The following is a 25,631-nucleotide window of genomic DNA, read 5'->3' on the forward strand; positions in this document are numbered from 1 at the left end:
CTCTGTGATTGGACCTTGAGGGTAATACAGTTTGCCAGCATTATAAACATTGCTAACATCTTTGATCAGACAACTTTGCATCCTTATTTTACAACTGTTTTAGGACAAATCCACAGATATGCCATTGTTGGGTAAATGTTCTCTCTACACATTGTGTTTGCCCTCCAAAAAGTTTGAGTTTATTTAAGTTCCAACCAGTGGGGAACATGAGCACCACTTGTGTTGTAGTTCCCTGTAAGGCAGTGATGGATTGAAGTAGGCATGCCATTAAATGTCTAGATCCAGGAATAAACACCTGGGTAAGTGTGTTGTTCGGGCCATGGCTGTTAATGGTAGCAATTATTTTGGAAAAACAGAACTTTGGAAAGAAATGGTATCAGTGCAGCAAGTTGTATGTTGAGAAAAATGCAATGGAGCAGCTGATGAAGGAGTTCCAAGCACCATTTTGTGTGAGTTCTTTTTTTAACATTTTATTTATTTATTTGAGAGAGAGTGCACGAGCTAGGGGAAGGTGCAGAAAGAGAGGGAGAAGCAGGGTCCCTGCTGTGCAGGAAGCCCGATCAGGGCTTGACCATGGGACTCCAAGATCATGACCTTGGGGGCTCAATCCTGGGACTCTGAGAGCATGACCTTGTGGGGCTCAATCCTGGGTACTCTAAGATCATGACCTGAACTGAAGGCAGACACTTAACCGACTGAGACACCCAGGTGCCCCATTGTGTGAATTCTTAAGACCAGAAACAGGAAGCAAAATCTTACAAAGAAATATGGGCTTAGGAGAGTGACCATGAAAACAGAACCCTGACTATAGATATTTTAGAGGTCAAAGGAGGTAAAGGGACAAAAAGAGATAAGCTTGATGTAAATAAATGAAGTTATAAGTAAGAGAAGGAAAGGAAAAGTTTGCCTTTCTATTGCTTATGTTGGAAGGAGTTCTACAGACCAGCTGGGTTTAACCACTTTTGCTATTTAAAGAAATCCTGCCTGAAAATAGTGGGGTGCGAGTGTGGCATCACTTTACTGCAGGAACTGGTTTGGATATTCAGTTTGCTAAGTATACCCAGATGTGTTAAAGCCTGGAATACTGACTCATGGGAACCAAACTCATAAGTCACTGATGTATAAAGCCAGAATATAATTCATTTATTATGCTATCCATAGCTACAGAAGGTACCAGATTCTCGTGAGCTCTATATTGTCTCCCTGTGGACAGAGCTTCATGGAAATCCGTGTTGGGACTAGAAGCTGGCTTCATAAGAAAATAAGTCTTGTGACCTTAGAGGGTGGTATGTTGATTGAGACTCTCATAGATGAACGATTGGAAATCAAACTTAAATTGTTGTAAGCAAAGGCAGACTGTATTCGCTTATGTGACTTGGAAGACAAAGGGCTCAGATACAGTTGGATCCAGGAGTTCAAACAAAGGCACCTAAACTCTGCTTCTCTACTCTTCAGGGCAGTACCTACCAACCACTGAGGCAGTAAGATCTATGCTGGTAAAGAAACATGTCTCTTATAACTGCCCATCTCTTAGTCAGTGCTCAGTTAGGATTTGTTGAATATTCAGAGAGAGTGAGCCAAGACACTCTCTAGGCAGTTCTAGAAAGTAACTGCTAAATTTCTTCCCTCTGTAGAAACACTGTAGAGTTTCCTGAACCTTCTTGATCATAAGAATCCCTTTAAAATATCAATTTCCAGGGACAGCCCGGGTGGCTCAGTGGTTTAGTGCTGCCTTCAGCCCAGGGCCTGATCCTGGAGACCCGGGATCAAGTCCCATGTCGGGCTCCCTGCATGGAGCCTGCTTCTCCCTCTGCCTGTGTCTCTGCCTCTCTCTCTCTCTCTCTCTTTCTCTCTGTGTCTCATGAATAAATAAATAAAATGTAAAAAAAAAATCAATTTCCAGGTTTTTCTCCTAGAAAGTCTTTATAGCATGTTGGGTGAGACCCAGTAATCTGTGTTTTTTAACCAAAGGGACAGGGATTCCTGTGTTTAAGAGAAGAGGGAAGAGCCACTGATGTACATCAAGGCTTATCAAATTTTAATGTGCATCTGAATCACATGAGGATCTTCTGAAAATACAAGTTCAGATTCACTAGATCTAAGACGGGGCCCAGATTCTGTATTTCTGACATGTTCCCTTCTAGTGCTGATGCTGCTGGTGTGGGTAACACATGCTGGGAAACACTGCTCTGCAGCCTGATGACAATGAACTGCCGTCAGTTTTGCACACCAGAGGATAGTAGGCAAGTGTCTGTAAGCATTTTTTATTATCAGAACCGGAGGAGGCATACTATTGGCATCTAGTAGGTAGAGAACATCCTTCTGTGTGTAGCACAGCACCCCGAACACAGGATTATCCAGCCCCCAATGCAACACTTCTGCTGTTGAGACTCCCTGATGAAGAGCACCTTCTTTGTGCAGCACACACAGTAGCATGCAAGCTTTACTAGCTGCTGCCACAATCTGGTCTGGCCTCCTTGGGGTTCCACTCATGACTCCTGGTTTGGATTTTTTTTTTAAGATTTTATTTATTTATTTATTCATGAGAGACACAGAGAGAGAGAGAGAGAGAGGCAGAGACACAGGCAGAGGGAGAAGCAGGCTCCATGCAGGGAGCCGGATGCGGGACTCGATCCCAGGTCACCAGGATCACACCCTGGACCGAAGGCAGGTGCCAAACCGCTGAGCCACCCAGGGATTCCCCCTGGTTTGGATTTTAACTGTTGTTGAAACACTGAAATCACATACTGGCCATAAAGACAAGATCCTGTGTCAGGCACTCCTCCAGGTACATCATGAGCTGTGTGTAAGGCAGTTACTATCATTATACCCATTTTCTGGATGTGAAGTCTGAGGCTCCGAGAGGTCAAGCAACTCTGTTGGGCCATTTTTGCGGCTGACACAAGCTATAATATATATATATTTATATATTATATTTATGTTATGATATTTATTTATATTATTTATTTGTTATATTTATATATATAAAAAATATATTTTATAGCTTGTAAAAATACAGATGTGTGTATATACATACATCTCTTTCTTACAATAATTGCAAAACTGTTGATTTTTGAATAAATAGCATGTGAATATAGCACAAATATCAAAAAGTACAAGTAAATACTTTTGTACTCTTGAAAAAGTGAAAAAGAAATCTGTTTCTCTCTCTTGCTCCCAGCCATCGTCTTCTTAATTCCGGAGGCCATGTTTGTCTTCAGTTTCTTGGATATCACTTCAGAAAGAGTCTCTGTATTAAAAGATAGAGAGGGAGAGTGATAGACAGATCATTCCCACAGAATACTAGGTAGGCTACTATGTTAGTTTCCCGGGGCTGCCATAACAAATCACCACAAACTGGGTGGCTTGAAACAACAGAAGCTTATCTCTCACAGTCTGGAGGCTAGAAGTCCAAAATCCAGTTGTTGGCAGGGTTGGTTCTTCCTGGAGGTTCTGAGGTAGCATCTGTTCGATGCTTCTCCTAGCTTCTGTGGTTGCCAGCAATCCTTGGCATTCTTGAGCTCGTAGATGTATCACTCCAATCTTCACCTGGCATTCTGTGTCTGTGTCAAAATTTCCCTCAACCTATAAAGCTACCAGTCATTGGATGAGAGCCCACCCTAATCATGCAGGGTCACCTCTTAACATATTGCTTCTGCAAATAAAGTCACGTTCCAAGGTGCCAGGGGTAAGGACTTCAACATATCTTTTTGGGGAACACAATTCAACCCACAGCAGACACCGAAGTTTGCTCTGTGCCTTATTTTTGCACTTGTCAACATGTCCTGGGTATTGGTCCCTATCTGTACCGAGACAGCTGCTCTGTGATAACAATATATGCGCCATAATTAGTTAACCATCCTCTGCTGATGGATGTTCTGCTCTTTCATACGCCTTTCCGTTTGTTCCCCTTTCTTCATTTTTGGAGAATAAGTAAGCAACACGGGAAAATAAATTGCTCCTCATTTGTCTGCATGTCTAGATTCCTCAGAGTCAGGAATGGCCTGTAAGAACCCATTCTACATTAACCAGAAATCTCTGGTTCCCCAGCACGGATGAGCACACTCTTCCAAATGTTTATGGAGTGACAGCTGCAATGGTTCTCGGCCCTTACTGTCCACGAGCACCATTTGAGGAGCTGCTTAAAAAAAGATTGTGCTCCCCACCCCCCAAACCATCTCCTAAGCCTCTGGGAGGCTTATTTTCAAAACGCAACCCAGTGGTTCCAGTAGATCATTAGGATGGAGAACCCCCATACTGTGTCCTTGGACTGTGCCGAGGGTGGGGAAGATGGTGATCCATACAGCTTAGTCCCTGCACTCAAGGAGCTGGCAGTTTACTGAGGAAAACCGGCCCCTGAACGGAGGCTTGCAGTGTAAATCCACGGGAGCAACCAACCGCAGGCCCGGGCCTAGGAGTTGGATGGAATGCCGGGGAGGGAGGTGATGCCTCAGTTGCAAACTCTGAGGTGGGCAGCAATCAGCTGTGCCAAGAAGCGGCAGAGGGGCGATCTGCACGGAAGGCAGGGCACAGGCAAAGCCACGGAGCTGATGCCCATGTGCCGTGTGGGGGACAATGTCCAGGCTTCAGGCGTCAGAGAAGCGCAGCAGTGGAGATGGCAAGGGAGGAGCGAGTCCGGGCGAGGCGGCCAGGGTGACAGCACAGCGGTCTTCTATATCCCTCCCGGTCTTCTGATGCCTAAAATTAAGTTGCATGGTGATGAATATTTTGTCCCCAAGGTCCCCTCAGGCAAACCTGCTCACCCAGCAAGGCAAACCTCGAGGTCTGAAGAGATTGATGAAGTGTCTCTCAACCTTTCTCCTGGCAACCCGCGAGTGGGACCGAGACGGCGATCCAGGAAGCCAATAAATGTTAGTGCAGAAACAACTCGGTTGCCACCGAGAAGAGAAGAGGCATGAACGTGGGAACAGCGTCCCTTACAATCCCATCCTTGTATTTTAAGAAAACTGATGATGCAAAACTCGGGAAGAGGCTGGGGGAAGGTGAGAAGAAATCTGAACCATGGCTATATGGAGGCTGGCCATCTGGAGCCGAATCTGCTTCATCAAACAATCCCTAATTGTTTTTAATAAGGTGCATAAGTTATGTTTGGCTTCCTCCGCTCCGTGCCGTCTCCCTGTTGAGACTGTTTTTTATTTTCTTATGAAACAATAAGGCCAATATAATTAAAAAGCAGCGAACATACTCACCTCCCAGTGACTGGGGCAGGTAATTATGAGCTCCTTCTTGAAGGAAGGGTGGTTGTTTTTCTGTTTTATGTTGCAATTTTAATAAAGCAGGAGCCAGTTGGGGAAGAAGAGCACCCGCGGAGTTCCAGGCTTGGTTCTCCTGTCCGCTTGTGAGGAAGGAGACTTTGCAGAAACACATGTCTGGGTGGCTCACCTTGGAGCCCCACAGGCAGCCAGTCCCTGGTCCTTCAAGGGCACTCGATAAATACTTGTTGACTGACCTGAAAGAGGATGGAAATATTCTTGGATCACCAACTCAGCCCCAGGCACCATGGAAGGATTATCACAAGTGTTGTCCCATTGAGCTTTCTCCAAAACCCTGTACAGTTGGATGCATTGGTGAAGTGACCAAGGTTGGCGAGTGGGGAATTAAAAGAGGACAGTTGGGTGCCCTGGAACAGCATGCTCAGCCAGTAAAGGGGAAAATATGGAGAAAAAAAATTAAATATACGGAAACTATAGAGAAAATTTTTGAATGATCACTTTTAAGAAAAAAATGAGGGAGCGATGTAGCTTACCTAAGGTGGAAAGCTGACATTTCTAGACCTAGGTAGAGTTGGGGAGCAAATAAGCACCTGGTTATCCACTCCTCCAGACTTGGTGGGCCACTGAAGTGGAATAGGGCAGGAGGGAATCATCTTGCACCGGACACGGCACCTCACGCCATCTCCTGGGGTTGCTCCTTCCTCAACACATACTATGTGTCATGTAACGAGTGGAATGCTTTGCATGTGCTGCACTATTTACACCTCCTGGGCCCCCTGGGAGTTCCCATTCTAGAAACCTCATGCTACCAATGAGGAAACAGATTTGGGGAGTCGAGAAAATTGGCCCAAGATCCCTCGATAGTGGCAAAGCCAGACTCTGGACTGAAACTGGTCATCTCCAAAGCCTGGGCTTTGCTCTCTGCACTGGATTTATATCCCATTTTATCCCAAATTTCCCATTTCTTCTCAAATGCCTTGTAACTGGTTCTGGGCTTCTACCTCATGGTCTCCCCATCAGCAACGTAGAATCTGACCCTCTATTTAACAAGGTAATTGCAAAATATCCATACGGTACTTACTAGTTCAGTGACATGTCTTCTTAGTGCTTTGAGGGAAATAAGGATGACTCAGACATGGACCCTCAAGAGACTTATGGTTTAGTAGCCAGATGAAGGAGATGGGCATAAAGAACTAAGTTGTATGTCAATATGCTTGTAATAATGGTGTGTCTTGTGGGGCACCTGGTTGGCTCAGTGGTTGAGCGTCTGCCTTTGGCTCAGGTCATGATCCCAGGGTCCCCGGATCAAGTCCTGCATCGGGCTCCCCTCAGGGAGCTTGCTTCTCCCTCTGCCTGTGTCTCTGCCTCTCTCTGTGTGTCTCTCATGAATAAATAAATAAAATCTTTAAAAAAATAGCATGTTCTTGGATGCTACCCTTGGGCCATCATGGTATGCCACATGTCACTGAGCAGAGAAGTGTCTATGCAGCAAGGTACAGGAGTTCAGACGAAGGAACCATGGCTTTGAGCCAGTGATATCACAAAACACTTGATGGAAAGGTTAACATTTGAGCAGAGACTAGAAGCTTAGTGAGACCCTCATGGGAGAAGTGGATGGGCACATCCAGGAAGGGATGGGTTGGGGGATTCTGCAGGGGGCGCAGACAAGAGTAGAAAATACCAGAAGGAAGGGATTGGGAAAAGGCTGGCCAAGCTGACTCAGTTCAGGTTACAGCAAGCTTGAACTGTCAGGCTGGGGAGATTTGGACATAATAGGTGACAAGAATCTGGAAATCTTCAGCCATCTTTTTTTAGGAGTCCAAAGGAAAGGGTGTTTAGAATAAGGAATGAATTTGGTGAACTGCAAGTGGTTGATTATCAGAGAAAGTCCCCTATCTCGGGACTATTTCAGTTGCCAGTGACAGGAGCTTACCTTAAACTGGTTTAAGCGTAAAGGGATTAACTGATTACAGGAAATCAAGTGTCGGGAATAAGGTTGGTGGCTTAAGACAGGACTGTACTAGAAGCTCAAGCCACAATCCGGGGCCTAGGTCGCTCACAATCTGTCCACCTCTTGGCTCCTGTTTCTCTTCTACAGGCTTCTTAGGTAGCTCTCCTAGCCCAGCCCAAGCTCTACCCTCTTAGGACTCTCTGTGGTAGGAGTCAGACCCTTTCAGCAAAAATGGCACCCCTCCTGGGATCCAGCCTCTTGGTCCTGATAGGCTCATTTGCCTGTCTTCGAACCGCTCTCTGTGGCCAGTTTCAGGGGTTCCACTGAGCCAGACCTGACTTCTAATTCCACACCTTGGGCTAAGGGTAAAACAGCTCCACCTGTACCCTAAGTACTGAGGGTGGGAAACAGTGGCTCCTTAGGAAAAAAAGCAAAAAACCAGGGTGTTGTTACCAGAAGGAGGAGGAATGTGGGCCCGGCAGACAAAAACAACAGATGTCCACTACAACACCTTGGAGAAACCCGGCAGAAGGACCGCTGGGAAGGCCTGGTGATAGTGTAAGTCCTCAGGGGCTCAGGTTCAGAAGAGTTCTCCATGACGTTCTGCGTGCTACGCTCAGGTGGCAGGGCCCACAATGGGATCCACGGTTGCTAAGAGGGCTCCCCAGAAAGAGGGAATGCAGGTTGCTGAGTGGGCTGGGGAAGCGAGAAGTGGATTGTAGGAAGTAGGAGTTCGGGTTTCTCTCAGGGTTTAGGAGCTGAAAGCCAGAGGAAGCAGCTGATATATTCATTTCTGCAATGTTAGGCCTGCAGTTGCCAAATCAGGGTTAAATTTGCATGCCCAGTTTCCCATGCAGAATGTTATTCTCATGCAAATAGAGTTGCTACAAACACACATCTGCCCAACATGAATAAATCCTATATATCAGCCAGTCTGCTGCTATTAGTACCTAGAAACACTCAGGCCTTGTGATGAGTACATGGATGAGGGAGGATTGGTGGTTCTTGGCTTGACCCAAGTGAGGTATCTTTGCAAGCCAGAGACTTGGTTGTGATAATGATTTTGCTTTTGCAGGAAGGGAAGTGGCCCTTGTTGGTCACAGAGAGATCCTGATGATCTTTTCTTCCTGAGGGTAGTTCAGAAGTCATCCACATGGGCTCTGAAACCACCAGAATCACTAGGTCTTCAGAAGTTCTGGTCTACAGTGCATCTCCCTCCAGGTCCATCTCTAGCCCAACCTTGGCTACTTAGAGGTGCATCTGGAGAGATCTGTTTTTTTCAAAAGGTACCAAAGCCCAGGCCTCCTTTCCAGAGATTATGATTCAGTTGGTCTGAGGTAAAGCCCAGGCTTGAGTCTCGTCTTTGATAAAGCTTCCCTAGTGGTTGTAAAATGCAGATGGGCTGAGAGCTACAGGTTTCACTGCACTTGGTCAGTTTGCTCCTCTCAAACCATATCTCAATATGACTGGGCTTCATACAGTCACTTGTTCCCTCCTCCATCTGTCCCCTACTCTTCCTCCCCTGGCCTTGTGCAGCACCCTTTCTTTGGCTGCCATTGAATCAAGTACTTTAGTTAGGCACTCCTTTTGTCTCTGGCCTCAGTGTCCTGATCTGTAAAGTGATGTGCATGAGCTACACGATTCTTCTTGGTCCCTTTGAAGAGTAAGTTTCTGGAGATTTGAATTTCTAAAATGGAACCAGTCCAGCCACAGGATCCCAAAAAGTTCATTAGGTCCAACTTATGAAACCTTCACTTGAGCATCATGTATCATCAAAACTCATGTCTTAGGTCAGGAGTTCTCACCTGGGAATGGCTTTGCTCCCAGAGGACACTTGGCAGTGCTTGGAGACATTTTCGGCTACTGCAAATACAGTGCTATAGGTGTCTAGTGGATGCTGAACATCCTCCAACACATAGTACAAAGAATGATCCAATCTGAAATGTCAGTAGTGTCGAGGTTGAGAAACCTTGGTTTTGGATGTTCAAGCTTGATCCCTGAAGTCAAAACCCCAGCCAGTTTGCACGTTATCCTCAGTGTAATCATCTGAGGTGCACACCTCGTTGGGTTAGCTGAGAAGCTGCTAGAAGCTGTTTTTCATGATGCTCATGAACTAGCTATACATTTTCTGATTTTTCATTTTGACTTTCCCTTAATATATGAACCACTTTGTATACTGTGACACATGGTTACCAAAGCTTTTTTTTTTTTTTCCTTCTCTCTTGTGTTTCTTCATGCCACACCAGTTTGAAGTGGGGGCGAGAAGGACATCTGTTTGGGCCTAAGCCTCTGGAGGAGGCCCTAAAAATGTCTTGAGAAGAGCTGAGTTGGAAACCAAAGAGGCGGCTATGTGTGAAGGCCCTGGGCAGCCCTCTCAGCTCCAGAAAGATGATGCTAGAAGAAGCGTTAAGTGCTCCCATCTTGTGTTTATACTATTCCTATTTCATAAAAGGAGAAAAATTAAATTAAGAGGTGCTTACCAGCATTTAGGAGTTGGAGATTTATATGTAATTTTTCAGAGCCAATTGGCCAACTGACTAGAGGGTTGTACCGTTTATGAGATGAACAGAATGTGCATGTGGAATGATGGTGTTTGAATTACCAAATTATTTATTTGACTGAAGTTTTCCCCATTTCCCCCAGATGATGAAATGTTCATACATCACTTATCTTGAGTTTGATTTGACAAAGTCTGTGAGTTGCTGGACAGAAAACAAAGGAGAAAGGCAACTGATGATACAGAGGGCTGGATCTGCAAATGACCCATCTCCCAGCCTGTGATTTCAGGAGCATTGCATCCATAAAAAGAGGTGTGGATGTTGTGACTTGGGATTAAATACACTTTGGAGAGATTATATGTAGTAAAGAATTTTTTTTCTAATAGACAAATAGAAGCATCTTGGAATTTCAGCCTCTGTGACTATTTGAGAAAAAAATTAAGCATTCAAACAAATGTGTATGCTAAATCAAGTTCTCTGTGGAAAGCTTGTTAGATAAAATAACTATAAAAATTTGTAGAACTCTCAAAGGAGTAGAATTGCTATGAACCATTTTGAAATAAAAACATACAAGTTAGGATTCGTTTTATGGTTTTTGGGATAACGTACAATCTCTGCATTGAAAGATACCTTAGTGTAACTTTGCCTTGCTCTCATGGAGGAGGGAAGGAGGGAGTTTGGTCGGAAAGAGCCAAGCCCCTAGATGCTGAGGTTGTTCAAGATGAATGAGCGGCGGTTCTAACTTACTCATTTATCTGCAATATCCAATCCTCCAAGACCTCTCTGCTCTCCTCTCTGACAAACCACAAAGGCAACGAGCCCAGTCAGCCCATCTCAAGGGGCACTGGCTCTTTATTAATGAATTTCTTTCTGTGACTTCTCTTAAGCAGCATTTTCTGATAAAACCCCAACTTTGAACATATCTGGTCCAACAACCACATAATTTCCAAGTCAAATGTTTTATAGGTGATATCTCTCCCCATCAGTTTCTATAAGCAAATGACTTTTCCCAGAATGGTGACAGTATTTGCTTAAGTATCTGAGAGGGCTTTTTCCAGAATAAATCTTATAGGAAATTGAAATATTTCTTTTAAATAGAGGTGAGAAGAAAAATATGAAATAAGTGAAAGAGATGAAGTGAGGGGATAATTGAAATGTGGCCAGTCCAGGATGCCTGAGTGGCTCAACGGTTGAGTGTCTGCTTTCAGCACAGGGCGTGATCCTGGAGTTCTAGAATCGAGTCCCACATCAGGCTCCCCAGAGGGAGCCTGCTTCTCCCTCTGCCCATGTCTCTGCCTCTCTCTCTCTCTGTGCCTCTCATGAATGAATAAATAAAATATTAAAAAAAAAAAAAAAGAAGTGTGGCCAGTCAGTGGGTGAGCAAAACATACATCAATTAAAGTACTGGAGATAGTAGAGATGCAGGAAGGTGCTTATGACATTGGAGGTAGGAAAATAGTTGGAAGGAACTGAAGTTGACCTTCAGGATCAGATTGACCTGGATTCAAGTTCCTACTTTGGGAAACAGCTCAAGCTCTCTGAACGTCAGTGTCCTCATCTACAGAATGGGAATGATCAATGAATGATCAATGGATGATCAAGGAACCAATCTCCGGTGTGACGGTTGTTGGGAACATGTGCAGAAGCCCCTAGCATGTGCTTGGCATATTTTAGATGCTCAGGGAATGGTACCTGCTACTGCTGCAGTTATTTTAGTAAATACTAGCACTACTTGGGAAATCATGTGTTATGATCAATAGTATTCATGATGGGAAGAAAAATGCCCTGCCCCAAAACTATCCACATCCTAATTCTAGAACCTATGAATATATCAGCCTCCCCCTGCAAAAAAAAAAAAAAAAAAAAAAAAAAAAAAAAGGCACTTTGCAGATGCAAATAAGGCTATAGACCTTGAGGTAGGGAGATGATTCTGGATTACCCACATGGGCCCAGGTCAATCAGACAGGTCGGTAAGAGCAGACCCCTTGTCTAGATGACGTGAGAGAGAACTGTGACAGCAGAGGAAAGATGAGAGAGATTTGAAGTTGCTGGTTCTGAAAATGGAAAAGGGAGTCATGAGCCAAGGAAGGTAGGTGATCCCCAGAAACAAGGAAAGGAGTTCTCTCCAGCGCCTCCAGGTGTCGACCCAAAGATTTCAGCTCAGTGAAATCTGTGTTGGACTTCCAACCTACCAAACTACTAACTAAGATAAAACTTTATGTTGTTTAAGCCACTATGTCTGTGGAATTAGTTACAGCAGCAATCATAAACTAATAGACTGAAACTCACACTATTAGTAATAATACATTTTTTAAAAGTATGCCCTATGCCCCATGTGGAGCTCGAAATCACAACCCTGAGATCGAGAGTCACATGTTCTACTGACTAAGCTAGTCAGGCATCAGTATTAATGTTTTATTATTATTATTATTTATTGCTAAAATTCATAGGGTTCAAGAACAAGATGACTTTACTGTTGTGGATGAAAGGTCAACCCAGCCCTGGAAACAATCTCCAAATACAACAAATATAACCCAGTATCCTTAAGAACTCAGGAAAGAGATCACTTTTATTGAGTTTTTTTACATTATATCATGTATTATGAAATTACAACATCAGAAATGTAGAGAGACAAGTACATCCATCACTTAGACTTCAGAGTTGTTAACTTTTTCCTGCATCTGTAACTTTTCTCTTTCTTTGTTTATTTGTTCTGTTTTAAATTTTTGGCTGAAGTTTTTGAAAATAATTACACTCATTATTACATCTTAGCCCTAAAAGCCTCATTATGTAACCCTAAAAATGACATAACCATAATACTGTTATCAAACTAACAGGATTGTTAACAATTCTCTAATATTATCTAATACCCAGTATATACTGAAATTTTTCAAATGTCCCCAAAAGTTATTTTAGAGCTGATGTGTTCAAACCAGAATCCAGTCAAGGACTGTGCATTGCATTAGGTCATTATGTTTCTTGAGTCTCTTTTAATCAAGGACTTCCTCTCACCCCACCCACCCCACCCCAACTGATTGATTTCCTTGTAGTCACTGTTATAGAGAGTCCGTTTCCTTATAGATGATCTCACAGTTAGGATTTGTCTTAATTTAATTTTGCTTGGTGACAATATCTTCAGAAACAATGCAAAGGAAAAATACTACACTCCAACTTAAGATTTTGTACACTATTTTTGATTCTTTCAGCCATACACTCATTCATCAACACAACATCTACCCCCATTTATTGAACACTCTCATTCTGCACGTTTACTGATCATCTACATCAAAGAGACTCTCTTTCCGGTCCCTGTAATAAGTAACAGTGTCTTAAAGGAGGAAATTTTCTAGTTCCCCTGAATCTTCCTTTGAAACATCAAGGACCCTAGAGTCATTTATTTTTATTAAAGAGAATCTAAGAGAGAGAGAGAGAAATAATGTACCGGGCAGCAAAAGTACTGTTACTGTTATCTTCGAGGTACTGTTATTATTATCACCAGTGAGGCTACTAGCTACATCTTTATACAGCTTTTATTAAGTGCCGGATGCTTGACATACATTACTTCTAAGCCTCAGCATAAAATCTGCAGGGTAGGTATTATTATTAACTTAATAATGTTACCATTTTATAGATGATGCAGCTGCCACTCATAATAGTCAAGTATTCAGCTGCACACCTCACGGCTAGTGATGGCAGAGGTGGGTTTTAACACAGGTGTGGCTGCTTCAGATACTCAGTCTCCATAAAACCACTATTCTGTTATTTCCTGGCTTGTTTCATATTCAAGTTGATTATTCTATTTGTGAAGGCAAAGCAACCAGTTCTCTCTCTCTCTCTTTTAACTGGCACGTATGTGTCTGTCTGTGGTACAAACAGGCCAGTGAAAGTTGTTGAGGCTCTTCCTTCTTCATTCATTTAATAAAGGTGGCCAGCTGACCTGTTGGACAAATCAGAGATCTTGGGAAAGTCCATTAATTTCAAGACCCCAAATCAAGGAATCAATAAGCATTTTCTCTAAAAGTAGCTGTAAATTTGTAAATATTTTAGGCTTTGTGAACCAGATGGTCTTGGACACAGCTATACTCAACCTTGCTGTAATTAGCATGAAAGCAGTCGAGGACTACACATAAATGAATGGGAGTGGTTATGTTCCTATAAAACTTTATTTACAAAAGTGGACAGGGGCCAGACTTGACCTGAGGGCTATAGTTTGCCAAACCCTGCCTTAAAGCAGAGATAGTAGCACAGTTGCCAGTAACCCAAACTTGGCCAAAGATGTCTATGATCAGCTTGTATCACATTTAGCTTTTTTGAAAATTCAGTGTCAACTTTAAAAAACAGGATGTTTCATGAAAGAAGCTAAATGTTCCTGACTCTTGAAAAACTGCAAGGCCTGGTGTTGAGGCCCTCAATCTCATGACGGGAATGAGTTGAACAACTACTCCCTTGAAGTGCTCATGGTCTTTCCAGCATGCCACAGTCCTCACCCTTTTCTCTTGTTTTCCTGATACCCCATGTTTGTTGCCTTGATCTTTAACCTGGCCCTATTTTGTCCTTCTTCTCAGCTGTCTGGTCCCTGTGGACAACTCTTTTTCTATCATCACAGCGGGAAAAGATAAGGGAAGGGGTCTGAGGGTAAGAGAGTCTTTTCATAAGTGATCTTGGAAAGTAAAGGATGAATGAGGATATCTGGCTGTAATTTATGCTTGTTTTTTTTTTTTTTAAGTACAATGACTTGTATATTGGACAATGAAAGATAATTTGAATCTAGTATGGCTTCCTTTGGAAGATGCAAATCATTTAGCAATTCGACACTGAAATGATATGAATAGGACTGGCTCCAGGCAGAAGTGCAAAGTGTGCCAAAGTTGGCCTTGCACTGCTTCCACTCAACTTTTTCCTAGTGTTCCCACCCTGTCACATTAGTAGTCGAGTGTCCTTAATGCTTAAACTTCATCCACCCACCTTGGGTGTAACTGGTTTTTGGTTTTGTTTTTCTTTTTTTTTAAGCGATCTTTTTCTAAATTTAAATGACACCATTAAGAAAGACTTTTTACTGGACAATATCTAATAATATTATTCATACTAACAGAGACAACAGTTAAATCATTTCCTGTTGCCTCTTCCAAGGATGTTAACATTTTAATTCAAAAAGAGTCTCAAAGAAGAAAAACTTAAAATTTATTAGATGTGGAACTGTGGAATTGGGGGATTGGAAAGAGGTTAAGGACCCTTTGCCACAGGTATTGGAGACTTATTTGAAACCATACTGGTAGCTACCTATTCCTAAAGTTGGCCCTAAGTGTCTTGAGTCAAAATCTGGAGCCATATTTTAGCAGTGTAGATTAATCACACTGCGTCTGAGCTTGGGCCTTTGACATTTCCCTTAACCAGTGGGGACAGTGAAAGCTTTGGTTTTATGATCTGCAGAGTGGAGGGGTTGGGTTAGAATCAGCAGGGCAGACTTGAGGTACATTACTGCTCAGCTCCAGTCCCTTGCTCATCTACCAGGTTCCCTTGCAAATACCACCAGCTTTTCATCACAGATTTCCAGACAGTCGATACCAATCCATCAGAGTTGGCAATTGTGGTGAAGCCAATATTGCATTCCCATGAGATAAACATAGAGGTCCCTGTCTGTTCTTACATTCCATGAGTTCAAGGACCATATGTGGGTCATGTTGAATATTCAGTAGGCAAAAAACATACTCAGTAGATGTGGGGCTCCTTTTGGAGACTGGAGAAATTTAAGCAATGCTTTTCCCTGAATGCATTTTCTTATCTCAGGCAGGCTCACATCAGAATGAAGGACTCATATCACTTGGATGGGGTTTACTTGCAGGATGGGCACCTTTAAGATTGGATCTTTCTGGCATCACAATCCAACAATGTTGAACATTGGGCAGAAATAGTCCTAAAAAGCTGGTTTATTTTTGGGGTTCTTTTTATGGATGGCTAATGTGAATTGTTTGGGACCAAAATTGCCACAAGAAACTCCGGAGAGGCAAAATGTTTAGGTGCTATGGGTGATTATTTGATGCTTAGAGCCCTATCACCTGTGGATTTTATAGTGAAGAGTGGGGATGGGGAGCCTGTGACAGAGCAGATGTCAGCAACGACTGAACTGAAATTTGACACCCTGTAGCCTTCATTCTTGTGTTACTGGTCCAGATGTTTCTCCTCAGCATCAGGGAATGGCCCTGCACAAACCGGCTTTTCAGACCTGGGAAGCCCTGATGGATCCTCCTGAGAGCACTTTGGGATTGATATTCCCAGCTCTATCCAGATTTCTCATATAATGCATTTGCAGATAGCTAAAGCAGTCACCTTTGTTGCTCAAAACCCTGTAGATGTTTTCATCTCACACAAAGTAAAGCCAAAGGCCTCTAGGAGCCCACAAGGTGCTACACGATCTGGTCCTTTTAACTTTTTGTCTTGCTACCCTTTTTCCTGTTCTTTCTGCTCCAGGCATACTAGCCTCTTGGCTGTACCTGTAACATAGCAGGCCTGCCTCAGGGCCTTTGCACTTGCTGTTCTCTATGCCTAGAACATTGTTTCCCCAAGCATTTTCATGGCTTGTTCCCTTGACTATTTCAAATAAGGCCTTCCCTGGCCATCCTAGACAAATACATTGTTTCCCTGCTACCCAAATTTCTTTTTTTATTACTTTGTGCAATAATATGGATATTTTTTTCTTTGTCTTATTCATTCTCTGTCTCCCCTACTACAATATAAGCTTCGTCATTGCAGCTTTGTTGTTGTTGTTGTTGTTTTATGATTCATTGCTCTATTTCTAGCAGCTGGAACAGTAACTGACACAGACAAGGAGGCCAATAAATATTTTTAGAATGAATAAATGATGTCTAATCCCCCAAGGTCTTTATTGCTGATTTTTATAAACTTTTCTTTTTGTTGCAAGCAACAGAAATCCAATTCATACCAGTTTTAAGCACAAGCAGGAATAATTCATGGGCTCCAAAACCAACCCATGATAAAGGCATACTGCTTTGATATTTCTTCTATGGGGATGACCATTTTCCATTGAGTATGGAGTATATTTGCCAGCAATTCCAAGCTAATACCCTTAGAGGTTTTTGTTTTGTTTTAAATATCTCATTTATTTAAAAAAAATCTCATTTATTTATTCATGAGAGACACACAGAGGCAGAGGGAGAGGCAGGCTCCCTGCAGAAAGCCTGATGTAGGACTCGATCCTAGGATCCCATGATCAAGACCTGAGCTGAAGGCAGATGCTCAACCGCTGATCCACCCAGGTGCCCCTACCTTTAGAGGTTTTTATAAAGAGCTCATCTTCCAGCTAAAAATCAATCGTAAAAGGACTTCTACAGATTGCAATGGCCAGGACCTTGTGCATCTTTAGACTCTTCACTTCAAGCCAGTGAAGCACAAAAGAGGTTGATGAGCTCAGCCTGGGCCAAGAGCTTCCGCTTATAACCTAGAAGTTAGAGCTGGCTAACAAAAGAACGAAAGAAAGCGTGGCATGGATGTGGTTGCTGGGGAATTGTGAGCTGGACCCCTCTCCTGTCTGTGTCTGTCATACTCAGTTTGTTTGTGACTTGTTCTCATTTGTCAGCCTCCCTCCTAAAACAACCCAACAGCTTTCCAAGAAAGGGTATATGGTCTATATGCATGGTCTTCAAAGTATGGTGCACACACCCTACTGGACATACAGTATAATTTATTGGGGTATAGAAAGAAAATATTAGAACTTCTCTTATTTATATTTAATCTCATTCTTTAAATATTCATTTTTATGCATGGTTTATAATGCTCAGCACTGTTGTACATATACATAGTTGTACATTAGTACAGCTTATATGTATATATACATATATATAATTTATAAATAAGTAAAAGTACATGCATTTGAGGAGGCTCAAAATATTTTAGTGTTGGATGTCAAGAGCTTTGGCTACTGTTCAATATGATGCTTTTTTTTTAGATGGAGCCCAAGATTGTAGTATCTTTCTTAAAAACTATAATTTACTACTGGCCTTAAAAATAAAAACCCCATGTTTTAAAAAAGACCAGGCAGTTTTATCTCCAAACACTTTTTAAATGCAACTAAATCCCTGCAGTAATGTGCTGTTCAAACACCTGACAATGAGTGGGGGGAGCACAGGTTGGCTCTTCCATTTAGGAGTTCAGGGATAATACTTTCCTTTTTTGATTTTCCTCAAAGTTTGAATGACAATGTTACATAGTCTTTTCAGATTAAAGGAGCATATCTCTGATACTTGAAATCCAAAAATATTTTTAAACAATACAAATATAATCATATAGTGAAAGAAAAATTGTGGATGAAGACAAGAACTGATTGAATAGGAGAAAAGACAACTAATGAAGGCCCATAGCAGAAAGCAAGAAATTATTCCAGAAGGACAGCAAATGTGGTTAGAGAACTAACCCATATGCAAGTCAGGAATATATTCTGAATTATTGAAATCTGAATGACTCTCATATTCTATTAAAGAGGAAAAATGGTATTAGAATAAATATTAAAAGGAGTCAAGATCTAGGGGGCATTAATCTTGCTTGAATATTATTAGCTTCTTGCAGTATATGTATCCATCCTTTCCCCATAAACTCTCATATTCCTCTCCCACCTCTCACCCATGCTTTACACAGAGTAAACTCCCAGTAAGGATTCTTAACAAACTGGGGGTGGTGGTGGTGGTGGTGGTGGAAATCTACACATGACTGAAGCTGTGTCTCCAGGACAATGGAGTGAAAAGCAAAAGTTAAACTGATATTTTATTAAGTTGATGTCAATTATTCGTTTTTTAAAGATTTTATTTATTCATGAGAGACACAGAGATAGAGGCAGAGACATAGGCAGAGGGAGATGAAGGGTTCACCGTGGGAAGCCTAATGCGGGACTTGATTCCAGGACCCCAGGATCACCACCTGAATCAAAGGTAGATGCTCAACCACTGAGCCACTCAGGTGTCCTGATATCAATTATTCTAATGTAATTTCAACAAATGCCATTTTGTCAGGCGCAGTGTTTGGCACTGGAAATACATGAGACCCCATACCTCAAGTAGCTGACCATTTTGTGGGGAGGTGGGTGGGACTATAATAGATGCATCACATGCTGGGTATTTCCCTGGAAGGATAGAAAAGTGCCAGGGGGCCCTGGGGAGGAAGTGGGGAACATTAGGGACAATGACATTTGAACCAGACCTTAGATAGGATAGGAACTGTTTTCAAAGGGAAAAAGAAGACTAAGAGGAGGGAACAGCATGAATTAAAGGCAGGGAAGTAAGGAAGGGTGGCGCTAGCTTGAGGAATATGGAGGGTTTGGACTGCATCTTGGAACTGTTGGTAGGTCATTGTAGGATATTTAAATATAGTTTCAAATAAGAAATTAGCATGTGGCAGATCTGATGCCATTTCAGGGGACAAATTGAAACTGCAAATGGGGAAACCATTTAAGAGGCTACAAAAATAATCCAGACTACCACTCCTAAAGTGTAGAAATGGGGAAGTCACAGTGGGTTCAGCAAGGAGGGAACTAATTCAGATTCTAAAGACCTTTCAGATTCTAAAATCACCAGAACATGATGCCTTTATGCAGAGATAGTAGGAAAAATAAAAACTCAAAATTGACTATCAGTTTGGACCATATTAATCATAATAGAATGTAGGGAAGGAATATTGGGTCTTCTTTTGGTTTTGTTTCTTTTTGGTGCTGGGGGTAGCAGTTGTTAAGATGATGGTTTTGACTTATTTCTATATTCATATACCATAAATTTGACTTTTGGAGGGTATACTATTCTATGAGTTTTAGCTCATGCATAGAATCATGGAACCACCACATAGGCAGGACCCAGAACAGCTCCATCACCCCAAAACCCTCTCTTTTTTTATAACAAAACCACCCCTTTTTTAGTCCTACCTTCCCCCCACTCCTAATTCCTGACAGCTAACGATCTTTCCCTATAATTTTCCCATTTCCAAATTGTCACATGAAGTCATATACATCATGACCTTTTGAGATTGACTTCCTTCACTCATCATAATGCCTGTAAGATTCATCCCAATTGTTGTGTGTCTCAATATTTTTTTTTAAATGGTTGAGTAGTATTCTTTGGTATGAATGTACTGTAGGTAGTTTATTCATTTACTGTCAAAGGACACTTGGGTTGTTTTCAGTGCTTGGCACTTACGAATACAGCTGTTATAAACATTTTTTTTCCTCAGAAAACAGAGGTATGAAAAAAAAAAGAAAACAGAGGTATGGTATGGTTTTTTTCTTTTCATTTTTTTGAGTCGAAATTACATGATGTAATTTTTAAAAAATTAAACCATTTTAAAAAGCCTTATGTATTTTAGACAGAAAGCACACAGAACAGAGAGAGGGAGAGAATCTCAAGCAGCCTCCCCACGGAGGGTGGAGCCTGATGCAGGGCTTGGTCTCACGACCCTGAGATCATGACCTGAGCTGAAATCAAGAGTTGGACGCTTAACTGACTGTGCCACCCTGACAGCCTAAGCCATTTTTAAATGTGCGACTCAGTAGCATTGTTATAAACATTTTTGTACAGGTTTTTGTGTGAACATGTTTTCATTTAAATGTAAATTTATATTCACATTTATTTATAATTACAGTAAATACGTATGAGTGACATCATTGGGTCGCTTATGTAATTGTGTCTTAAAATTTATAAGAAACTGCTAAACTGTTTCCCACAGTGGCTACACCACTTTACATTCCCATCATCAGTGTACGAGATTTCCAGTTGCTCCCTATCTTTGCCAGCACATGATACTGACAGACTCCTCCCCCTCCTAATGTGTGTAGTGGTAATCTTATTTTGATTTTAGTTTGCCTTTCTCTGATTGCCAGTGATGTTGAATATCTTTTCACCCTGGGGTTTTGCTTTTTGTTTTTGATTTTTTGCCATCAGTTTATCTTTGTGAAGTGTCTGTCCAAATTTTTTGTCCATTTTAAAATTGGGTTGTTTGTTTTCCTTCTGTTGAGTTTCAGAGTTGTTTATATATTTTGTATACAAGTCCTTCATTGGATATGTGATTTACAAATATTTTTTCCCAGTTAGTAGCCTGACTTTTCATGTATTTTGCAAAGCAAATTTTTAAAATTTTGATGAAATACAATTTATCATTTCTTCTTATATGGATTGGCCTTTTGGTGTCGTAGCTAAGAACTAATTCTGTAACACAAAACCACAAGGGTTTTCTCTTCTTTATTTTTCTGAAATACTTATTATCCATTTTATTATTTTTTTTAAGATTTTATTTATTTATTCATGAGAGACACACAGAGAGACAGGCAGAGACACACGCAGAGGGAGAAGCAGGCTCCCTGCAGGAGCCTCATGCAGGATTTGATCCCAGGACCCCTGGATCATGACCTGAGCTGAAGGCAGATGTTCAACCACTGAGCCACCCAGGCATCCTTTATTATCCATTTTAAATGAATTTTTGTATAAGGTATGAGGTATAGGTTGAGGCAGAATTTTTTGAACGTATATACATCTATTTGTTGCAACATCAATTGTTGAAAATACTATCCTTTCTCCATTCAATTGCCTTTCTACCTTTGTCAAAAATGAATTGGCCATGTTTATTTCTAAACTATATTCTCTTCCCTGATCTATATGTCTATCCTTCTGCCAAATACATTGTCTCAAATGTCTTAAGCAATATTGTGGTAATTCATTTTTTTAAAGATTTTATTTATTTATTCATGAGAGACACACGAGAGAGAGGCAGAGATGTAGGCAGAGGGAGAAGCAGCTCCCTGTGAGAAGTCTGATGCAGGACTCCATCCCAGCACCCCAGGATCACGACCTGAGCCAAACGCAGATGCTCAACTACTGAGCCACCTAGGTGCCCCATATTGTAATAATTCTTAAAATAAGTAGTATGAGTTCTCCAGCTTTATTTTTTCACCTTATCTTTTGTTATTTTTTTCACCTTTTCTTTTGCAATTATAAATTTTAGAATTATCTTGTCTATCAACAAAAAACTCCTGCTGGAATGTTTATTGAAATATCACTAAATTTGTAGATCAATCTGTAAAGAATTTATATTTTAACTATATTCAGTATTTCAATCCACGAATATGGTATGTCTCTATTTAGGTTTTCTATGAACTACTTTAAGCAGAATTTTGTGATTATCACCATATATATCCTGTACATGTTTTACTTGATTTGTAACTAAATATTTTTGAGCTATTGTAGGTGGGATTTTTTTTTTTAAAAATTGGGTTCCAAGGATGCGTGGGTGGCTCAGCGGTTAAGCGTCTGCCTTTGGCTCAGTGCGTGATCCCGGGATCCGGGATCAAGTCCCACTCGGGCTCCCTGCATGGAGCCTGCTTCTCCCTCTGCCTGTGTCTCTGCCTGTGTCTCTGCCTCTCTCTCTCTCTCTGTGTCTCTCATGAATAAATAAATAAATCTTTAAAACATAAATTAAAAAAATAAAAATTGGGTTCCAGTTGTTCATTATTAGTTTATAGAAATATAATTGATTTTTTCTCTAACCATATTTATGTAGAGAATAAGTGAATTAAAAACAGCAAGATATATAGTACTGTATAATTCAGTTCTATAGCCAACAGTTATATTACAGATAATAGAACTAATAGTTCTACCTTGCTTCTCTTTTGTTATCGAGGTATACTTGACATATGACATGATAGTTGCTTGCGGTATACAACAATGATTTGATATTTATATATATTGTGAAATGATCACCACAGTAAGTCAAGTTAGTATCTGTTACCATACATAGTTATAACATTTTTCTGTGTGTATGATGAAAACTTTTAAGATTCTCTTAGCAAACTTCAAATATGCAATATAGTATTATTAACTATAGTCATCATGCTATATATTACATCCCTCTGACTTTTTTTTTGACTTTTTTTTATAATTAGAAGTTTGTACCTTTGACTCCCTTCACCCATTTTGTGCTCCACCTTCCCCAACCTCTGGCAACCACTGACCTGTTTTCTATAATCTGTGAGCTTGGGTTTTGTTTTGTTTTGTTTTGCTTGTTTTAGATTCCACAGTAAGTGAGATCATATGGTATTTGTCTTTCTCTTTCTTACTTGTCTCACTTAACTCTGTACCCTCAAGGTACGTCCATGTTCTTGCAAATGGTAAGATTTCATTCTTTTTGATGGCTGAAAAATACTCCGTGTGTGTGTGTGTGTGTGTGTGTGTGACATTTTCTTTATCCATTCATCTATTAATGGACACTGAGGTATGTGTTGGCTCTTGTAAATAATCCAGCAATGAACATGGGGATGCATAGATCTTTTTGAGTTATTGTTTTCATTTTTTCTTTTTTCTGTTTATTTTTAAAGATTTTATTTATTTATTCATGAGAGACATCGAGAGAGAGAGAGAGAGAGAGAGAGAGAGAGAGAGAGGCAGAGACACAGGCAGAGGGAGAAACAGGCTCCACACAGGGAGCCCGATGTGGACTCGATCCTGGGACTCTGGGATCACGCCCTGGGCCAAACGCAGGCAGCTCAACTGGTGAGCCACCCGGGCGTCCCTGTTTTCATTTTTTTCTAATAAATATCTAGAATGGATTGCTGAGTCATATGGTAGTTCTATTTATGATTTTTTGAGGAAGCTCCATACTGTTTTCCAGAGTGGCTACACCATTTTACATTCCCACCAGCAGTACACATGGGTTCCCTTTTCTCTACATCCCTACTAACACTTGATCTCTCTTGTCTTTTTGATCATAGCCATTCTAATAGGTGTGAGGTGATATTCATTATGGATTTTATTTGCATTTCCCTGATAATTAGTGACATGGAGCATCTTTTCACATACCCATTTACCATCTGAATGCCTTCTTTGGAAAAATATCTATTCAGATCCTCTGCCCATTTTTTAAAAAAGATTTTATTTATTACTTGGGAGAGAGAGAGAGAGAGAAATAGAGCACAAGCAGATGGAGGGGAAAGGAGAAGCAGACCCACTGCTGAGCATGGGGGCCAATGCATGGCCCTGGGATCATGACCTAAGCCCAAGTCAGACACTTAACTTACTGAGCCACCCAAGTGTCCCATCCTCTGCCCATTTTCTAGATGGATTGTCTGTATTTTTTGCACAGTCGTTTTAAGGCTAACCCTGAATCCTATGGTCATACTGAACTCACTTATTAATTCTAAGAGGGGTGGGTTTTTATTTTGAGATTTCTTTATTTTTTATTATTTTTTATTTTTTTAAAGTTTTCTATACAGACAATTATATCATCTGTGAATAGGAACAATTTTATTTCTTCCTTTTTGAGCTAGATGTATTTTATTACTACGTCTTGCTTTATGGTACTATCTAGAACTTATAATATGATATTGAGTAGGATTGATAAAAGTAGACATCCTTGCTTTGTTTTCAGGCTTAGGAGGAAGGTATCAGTCTTTTACCATTAAGCATGATACCCTTTATCAGACTGATGTAGTTCCCTTCTATTTCTAGCTTGTTGAGTTTTTTAATCATGAATATTGAATTTTATTGATTTTTTTTATTAAGTACATGATGATGTGGTATTTCCTCTACAGACCTTTGATATGCTAGATAACACTGATTATTTTTGAATCTTAAATGGGCTTACATTCCTGGGATAAATCCCATTTGGTTGTGATGTAGTTTTCTTTTTATACATTGCTGGATTTGATTTCCTAATATTTTGTTGAGAATTTTTGCAGTTATGTGTTCATAAAAGATACTGGTCTGTTTGTTTTCGTTTTTTTTGTACCCTTTTTTTCTGGTTCTGATACCAGGGTAATGGGCTTTATGTAATGAGTTAGGAAGTGTTTTTGCCTTCTCTGTTTTTTGGAAAAGATGGTTTAGAATTAGTTTTATTGTATCTTTAAATGTTCAGAAGAATTTGTCAGTTAAATTATCTGTCTGGAAACTGGAAGAGATTTGTTTGTGTGTTTGTTTGTTTGGGAGGGGCAGATTTTTAACTATGAATTTGATTTCTAAATAAGTGTAAGATTATTCAGGTTCTTTCTTCTGAATTTTGAGTTTGTTGCTCTTAATAAATTGGTTCATTCTAAATTTTTAAATGTATGTATACAGAATAGTATACATAGTTTTCTTTATTATCATCTCAATGTGTGTGGAGTCTGTAGTGATAGCTCCTTTTCATCTTCGATTTAACAATTTATATCTTTTTTTCTGCTTTTCTTTGTAAATCTGGTTAATGATTTATCAATTTTATTGATCCTTTCAAAGAATCACCTTTTCATTTCATTGATTTTTTTCTTTTTTTCAGTTTATTATTGCATTTAAAAAAAGATTTTATTTATTTATTCATGAGAGACATAGAAGGAGAGGCAGAGACATAGGCAGAGGGAGAAGCAGACTTCCTGCAGGGAGCCTGAATGCTGGACTCAATCCCAGGACCCCGAGATCACGACCTGAGCCAAACGCAGATGCTCAACCACTCAGCTACCCAGGTGTCCCTATTAGTGCATTTATTAGGTCTTTTTTCTGCTGGCTATGGAATTATTTGCTTAATTTTGTTGTTTCTTAAGTAAGAGGCTGAAATTGTTGATTTGAGATCTTTGTTTCCAATAAGCATTTAGTGCTACAGATTTCCCTCTAAATTCTGCTTAAATTGTATCCTATACATTTTGGTGTGTTGGATTTTATTTTTACTCAATTCAAAATATTTTCTAATTTCCACTGGGACAGCTTTTAATGTCTTTGCCTGAGAATTCTAACATTAGTGTCTGTTTGGGATTGGTTTTAATTGATTTTTCTCCTGCTTCAGGGTCCTATTTTCACCTTTACATGCCTGGTAACTTGTGATGGGATGCTAGATATTTTGGATTTTTATCTTGTTGAGTGCTGGATATTTTTGTGTTCCTGTAAACATTCTTGTACTTTGTTCTGGGACAGGATTAAGTTACTTAGAAATAGTTTGTTT

The 25,631-nt window shown here is 40.6% G+C and overlaps 1 long non-coding RNA gene across 1 annotated transcript in view; it reads right to left on the minus strand.

The window, feature by feature from the left end:
* Positions 1–1,842: 1,842 nt before the first annotated feature.
* Positions 1,843–25,631, minus strand: part of LOC140593914 (uncharacterized) — a 46,369-nt gene continuing 22,580 nt past the window's right edge. The window contains exons 2-3 of the long non-coding RNA XR_011994340.1: positions 5,211–5,470; positions 1,843–4,698 (exon numbers count right to left, since the gene is read on the minus strand). This is a non-coding gene — a long non-coding RNA (uncharacterized lncRNA). The remainder of the gene's footprint in view (positions 4,699–5,210; positions 5,471–25,631) is intronic.

The sequence above is a fragment of the Vulpes vulpes genome, chromosome 9 (genome assembly GCF_048418805.1).
Source record: "Vulpes vulpes isolate BD-2025 chromosome 9, VulVul3, whole genome shotgun sequence".
Taxonomy (NCBI): domain Eukaryota; kingdom Metazoa; phylum Chordata; class Mammalia; order Carnivora; family Canidae; genus Vulpes; species Vulpes vulpes.